General features: G+C 37.0%; 1 long non-coding RNA gene and 1 pseudogene across 1 annotated transcript; one reads left to right on the forward strand and one right to left on the reverse strand.

Annotated features, from left to right (window-relative positions):
* The first annotated feature begins 303 nt into the window (after positions 1-303).
* Positions 304-5,415, forward strand: LOC122412692 (exocyst complex component 2-like; annotated as a pseudogene).
* Positions 5,416-5,521: 106 nt separating this feature from the next.
* On the reverse strand, positions 5,522-6,111 carry LOC122411931 (uncharacterized). The gene is made up of 3 exons (XR_006261260.1): positions 6,007-6,111; positions 5,746-5,924; positions 5,522-5,665 (listed from the first exon to the last, which is right to left on the reverse strand). It is a non-coding gene; the product is annotated as an uncharacterized lncRNA (long non-coding RNA).
* Positions 6,112-6,734: the final 623 nt, after the last annotated feature.

A 6,734-nucleotide genomic window follows, 5' to 3' on the forward strand; every position in this document is an offset into this window, starting at 1 on the left:
CCTCGGTTTAACGTTTACGAATTGCAATACTAATTTCTAAAAAAACATAATTTTGTGCATAATATAAAAAAATTCAATGAGTTAATTTAAAGTGCGGGTTATTACATTACAATCTCTGTAATATAAAAAATTTATACCGTTTGCTGGACTGAGGTTATGTACGAGTGCAGACCACGGAAGAGTGACAGTTCGAGGCGAATTTCTGGGCACCAAAGCTTCAAATTAGTTTAATGAGTTCATCGTTTAATAAAATTACAATCTCTTTAAAACTGACAGTTTTATATAGTTCGCTGGACTGAGGTTATGTACGAGTGCGACCGCGGAAGAGTGACAGTTCGAGGCGAATTTTTGGTTTAAATCAGTGTTATGAGTTCATTAAAAGTGCGGGTTTTACAATATTTTTAATCAAAAGTGACAGTGTTTGCTGGACTGAGCTTATGTACGAGTGCAGACCGCGGAGTAACAGTTTAAGGCGAATTTTTGGGCACCAAAGCCCAATCTCTTATACGTTAGTAATCGAACAAATAGTTCAATTTTTTATTATAATTTTCACTTTTTTTGAGCTTTTTTAATGTCCAGTTGTTAATTTTTTAATTCAGTCTATAAGTTAGTTGTTGCAATAAACAATTCGAAAAGTAAAGGTCCTCGAATATGAATAAAATTTTGCCACAAAACAAATTGTTCTTGCAACGAAAATTTATGAAACCGTTTCAAGCTGTAAAATATAAATGAATCCTGGAATTAGGACTCACAATATGTGGCTGTGATTGTTTGCTTTCTGCAGAATGGAAGTCCCTGAACTAAATAATAGCTCGTTCTGGGATGTGCAAAGGCCGAGGAGATATTTTGGTAACAACAAGAAGCAGGGGTCAGGAAAGTTTGACATCCAATTCAAAGGGTACCATGAAATGATCGGGCCAATAAAAGAGTCAGCAGTGTGAGTGAAAAAAGCTCTGGTCCACAAGTTTTGTTTGGAGCAGACAAGCTCTCTCATCGACAAATTATCAGCAAGAAAATTTCTTGTGTTATCATTATGCGACAACGAACGACCATCTCGATATTAATAAAATATTCTTGGAAGAAAAACATTGCCGGAGGATGAACTCTGCGAACTTTTTGATGATCGCTCTGGAGAATTAACCAGTGAAAAATTTCATCGCGGTTGGTTTTTGTTGCAACATCATTATGCGATAACGGATGACCATGTCGATTTCAATGGTGTAAAATTCTTGGAAGAAAAACATTGCCGGAAGATGAACTCTGCGAACTTTTTGATGATCGCTCTGGAGAATTAGCAAGTGAAAAATTTCATCGCGGTTGGTTTTTGTTGCAACATCATTATGCGACAACGGACGATCGTCTCCAAGCTAGTTTGGTTTATTTACAATGCAAAGTAAACTCTCAGAAGAAAGGTTACCTTTTCTCAACGTAAGTAAATAAGAATTGGAGTGGAAAAAATTGTTGCTGTTTTCATTAAAAATTAATTGCTTAATTTTTAAATTGATTGCAGGTAAACGTCGGAGCAGTGATGGAGTAATTGAAAATGATTATACTTCTGAAAGAGCAGTTCGACTCGGACGTGAGAAAGTTTGGGAATAATCCAAGGGACAAATTGGAATCTGCGATAAAATATCAGTGACGACGGCGAACAAGTTTTTGAGGATGTTTGGTACGCAGAGATCGTGAAGATTCGACGAGAAGTTCACTCGGTTTGATGCAATGTTATCGATTTCTATTTTGCATGCCTGCCAAGCTCGAGAAAAATATAAATCGTGGTAATTATGATCTCGGCATAAACGATTACGCTCGCGTTGAAAATTTGTTCGTTAACACGGAAGTCGAGATTTTGAAGTGTTCTCGACGAGATCAAAAACAAAATTTCTCAACTGCGGACCAAATATTGAGAAAAAAAACCCGAGGAAACTCCCTTTGCACTTGAAAGACAGAAAAAAATTATTATTTGAAATCTCGATAATCTCGAAGCTAGTGGCGAACCGGCTTGGGATGCAATTGCTAGTTTATTTCATAATTCTCGAAAAATGAATTTTGTGAATTAGAATCAGTTTATGTCTAAAATTGAAAAAAACCGATAATTGACAGATTTTCGTTTCCCAAATTGCAGTTTCCCACGCAGCCTATCTAGAAAAAAGCATTAAACGTTGCGTGCAGGATTTTCTTAGTTCGGATGGTTCCGGAGCAGCAGGTGACGAGAGCGCATTTTACAACGTGCCCGCGCATGTGCAATGCATTGAGGCTTTGGGGGACGTCGTGGCGGAGCAATTGCCAGATTTATGGAGATTGGGGCAAAATTATTTCGACGGACAATTGCACGTGTCAGTCGACACAGAAAAACAAATATTTGTGGTGCAAAGTAAACTCTCAGAAGAAAGGTAATTATCTTTTCTGAGCCTAAGTAAATGGGAATTGAAGTGGAAAAAATTGTTGCTCTTTTCATTGAAAATTAATTGGGTAGTTTTAAAATTGATTGCAGGCAAACGTCGGAGCAGTGATGGAGTAATTGGAAACGATTGTACTTCTGAAAGAGCAGTTCGACTCGGACGTGAGAAAGTTTGGGAATAATCCAAGGGATAAATTGGAATCTGCTATAAAAATATCAATGACAAAGGCGAACAAGCTTTTTGAGGATGTTTGGTACGCAGAGACCGTGAAGATTCGACGAGAAGTTCACTCGCTTTGATGCAACGTTAGCGATTTCTATTTTGCATGCCTGCCAAGCTCGAGAAAAATATAAATCGTTAATCTCGGCATAAACGATTACGCTCGCGTTAAAAATTTGTTCGTCAACACGGAAGTCGAGTTTTTGAAAAGAGTTCTCGATGAGATCGAAAACAAAATTTCTCAACTGCGGACCAAATATTCAGAAAAAAAACCCGAGGAAACTCCCTTTGCACTTGAAAGTAAGAAAAAAATTATTATTAGAAATCTCGTTAATCTCGAAGCTAGTGGCGAACCGGCTTGGGATGCAATTGCTAATTTATTTCAAATAATTCTCGAAAAATGAATTTTGTGAATTAGAATCAGTTTATGTCTAAAATTTAAAAAATACCGATAATTGACAGATTTTCGTTTCCCAAATTGCAGTTTCCCACGCAGCCTATCTAGAAAAAAAACATTAAACGTTGCGTGCAGGATTTTCTCAGTTCGGATGGTTCCGGAGCAGCAGGTGACGAGAGCGCATATTACAACGTGCCCGCGCATGTACAACGCATTGAGGCTTTGGGGGACGTCGTGGCGGAGCAATTGCCAGATTTATGGAGATTGAGGCAAAATTATTTCGACGGACAACTGCACGTGTCAGTCGACACAGAAAAACAAATATTTGTGGTGCAAAGTAAACTCTCAGAAGAAAGGTAATTATCTTTTCTGAGCCTAAGTAAATGGGAATTGAAGTGGAAAAAATTGTTGCTCTTTTCATTGAAAATTAATTGGGTAGTTTTAAAATTGATTGCAGGCAAACGTCGGAGCAGTGATGGAGTAATTGGAAACGATTGTACTTCTGAAAGAGCAGTTCGACTCGGACGTGAGAAAGTTTGGGAATAATCCAAGGGATAAATTGGAATCTGCTATAAAAATATCAATGACAAAGGCGAACAAGCTTTTTGAGGATGTTTGGTACGCAGAGACCGTGAAGATTCGACGAGAAGTTCACTCGCTTTGATGCAACGTTAGCGATTTCTATTTTGCATGCCTGCCAAGCTCGAGAAAAATATAAATCGTTAATCTCGGCATAAACGATTACGCTCGCGTTAAAAATTTGTTCGTCAACACGGAAGTCGAGTTTTTGAAAAGAGTTCTCGATGAGATCGAAAACAAAATTTCTCAACTGCGGACCAAATATTCAGAAAAAAAACCCGAGGAAACTCCCTTTGCACTTGAAAGTAAGAAAAAAATTATTATTAGAAATCTCGTTAATCTCGAAGCTAGTGGCGAACCGGCTTGGGATGCAATTGCTAATTTATTTCAAATAATTCTCGAAAAATGAATTTTGTGAATTAGAATCAGTTTATGTCTAAAATTTAAAAAATACCGATAATTGACAGATTTTCGTTTCCCAAATTGCAGTTTCCCACGCAGCCTATCTAGAAAAAAAACATTAAACGTTGCGTGCAGGATTTTCTCAGTTCGGATGGTTCCGGAGCAGCAGGTGACGAGAGCGCATATTACAACGTGCCCGCGCATGTACAACGCATTGAGGCTTTGGGGGACGTCGTGGCGGAGCAATTGCCAGATTTATGGAGATTGAGGCAAAATTATTTCGACGGACAACTGCACGTGTCAGTCGACACAGAAAAACAAATATTTGTGGTGCAAAGTAAACTCTCAGAAGAAAGGTAATTATCTTTTCTGAACCTAAGTAAATGGGAATTGAAGTGGAAAAAATTGTTGCTCTTTTCATTGAAAATTAATTGGGTAGTTTTAAAATTGATTGCAGGCAAACGTCGGAGGAGTGATGGAGTAATTGGAAACGATTGTACTTCTGAAAGAGCAGTTCGACTCGGACGTGAGAAAGTTTGGGAATAATCCCAGGGATAAATTGGAATCTGCTATAAAAATATCAATGACAAAGGCGAACAAGCTTTTTGAGGAGGTTTGGTACGCAGAGACCGTGAAGATTCGACGAGAAGTTCACTCGCTTTGATGCAACGTTATCGATTTCTATTTTGCATGCCTGCCAAGCTCGAGAAAAATATAAATCGTTAATCTCGGCATAAACGATTACGCTCGCGTTAAAAATTTGTTCGTCAACACGGAAGTCGAGATTTTGAAAAGAGTTCTCGATGAGATCGAAAACAAAATTTCTCAACTGTGGACCAAACATCTTCAAAAACTTGTTGATTTCGTCTGTAACTGTAATTTCATAAACGTATGAAATTTTTAAATTTCACACAAAAACTGCTGTATATGATATGAAGAAAAATCTAAACCCAAAATTCGCGAATTTTTCCTTTTTCTATTGTTTTCTGATTTCCGAAAAAAAAATTTCGAAATTTTCTGTTTATGGGATAAATCGACCTTAGTGATAAATTCTTTTTAGGGTTCAGTTTTCTATTTTTCATGAAAAAAAAGTTTCTACATTTTGGACTATAGAGCTTGTGGAATGTGTAACTGGACTGAATGTTTTTTACTTCAGTCAATATTGAAAATAAAAAATTTCATTTTTTTCCTCTTGCTGTGGGAATAATAAAAGGATAGTGTAAACAACGTACCCGATAGAAACATTAAGCAATTTTTGCCTCTTATTTTAATTACCGATTCGGTCAACACATTATATGCATAAATAATTTTAAAAAAACACAGGAGCATTGTAATTTTCATTTAATATTTTTATTTTATATGATTTTTTTATTATTCATAAATAAACATAAAAATAATGAAGTAGATTGAAACCCATTCATAATGATTCTGAAACAAATGAAAAGAAATAAAAACAATCATATGAATGAAAAACCAACAGATATATTTTTTAATTTCTTGTCATCATATATATATACCACTCATCCACGACGACTTCGGCTGCCACGACCACCTCGCCAATTCCGCCAATAGCGATCGGCGATGATTTGTCCCGTCCGCTCATTCAAACGTGCAATGAAATCAATTTTTTTGGCCTCGCGGGCCCGCCATCCCGCTCGTGTGCCCCGTTCTGGAATAAAAAATGACAAACTGTGAAACAAACGGACATCTTGACGGACTTTCAATTATCATTATCAACCTCTAACTTACTTTTTCTCTGGCTCTCGCTGGCTTGTTGCGGTCGATGTTGCTGCTCGCCGATCTGATCGCCATTTTCTGGCGGCCCTCCTTGTTGGTGCGGATCGTCATTGCCTCGTGGCTGATTATCGCCGTTCTCATTATTATGAGCCCGAAGCTCGCCATCGACGTCCATTCCAGCGATTTTTTTTCTGTAATTAAACGATTAATTCGATCACTACAATAGATTTTATAATTATTATCCATTAAATAGAAACAACGAACGCTACTTACTGGTATATACGTCTGTTGATGATGAGAGGTAGAATGGAAATGAAACGCTGGAGTGTGACCCATCAAGATGGAAATGCGAGTTTGAAAATTTTTTCTCACCAGGTGGCATTTTCAATATCAAGCGTTATCGTTACATTTATCTTGAGCAATCGAGATAAACGTTCTGAATTAATCGTTACATTTATCTTGAACAATCGAGAACGTTACGAATTAGGTGAAAGTCGTTTTAGATGAATGAAAACTCATTTTGTCGAGTAAGGTTTCTCTTACAACAATTAAGAAAACAATTGAGATAAACAGATCTTAAACAATTGAGATAAACGTAGCACAGTATTAATCTAAGTTTAAGCTTGGTTCATCCTATGTCAAAACTATATGAACAAATCTGAACGGAGTTTGAAGTACTTCGGAAAAAACGGCCATAAGTGAAAGTAGTTTTAGATAAAAAATAATCCTTTTGTTTAAGGGAATTTTTTTATGTCAAGCGAACAAACTATCAATAAAGAATCGTGAAATAGGAAATGTGACAAAGAGAAAGCGGGGAACCCCTGCCGCGCTCTGACCACTTGTTACCGACAGATGGTAGCTTTATCGAAAATAATCGGATTGATCAATCATGCTATATCTAGCTCTCCTATATTGTGGAAACATTACGATCATCAAATTATTATTCCTAGCGACGGCTTGCATGTACGATTGAATTAAGTGCTCAATCGATATAGAACTTT

This window comes from Venturia canescens, chromosome 6, assembly GCF_019457755.1.
Source record: "Venturia canescens isolate UGA chromosome 6, ASM1945775v1, whole genome shotgun sequence".
NCBI lineage: Eukaryota > Metazoa > Arthropoda > Insecta > Hymenoptera > Ichneumonidae > Venturia > Venturia canescens.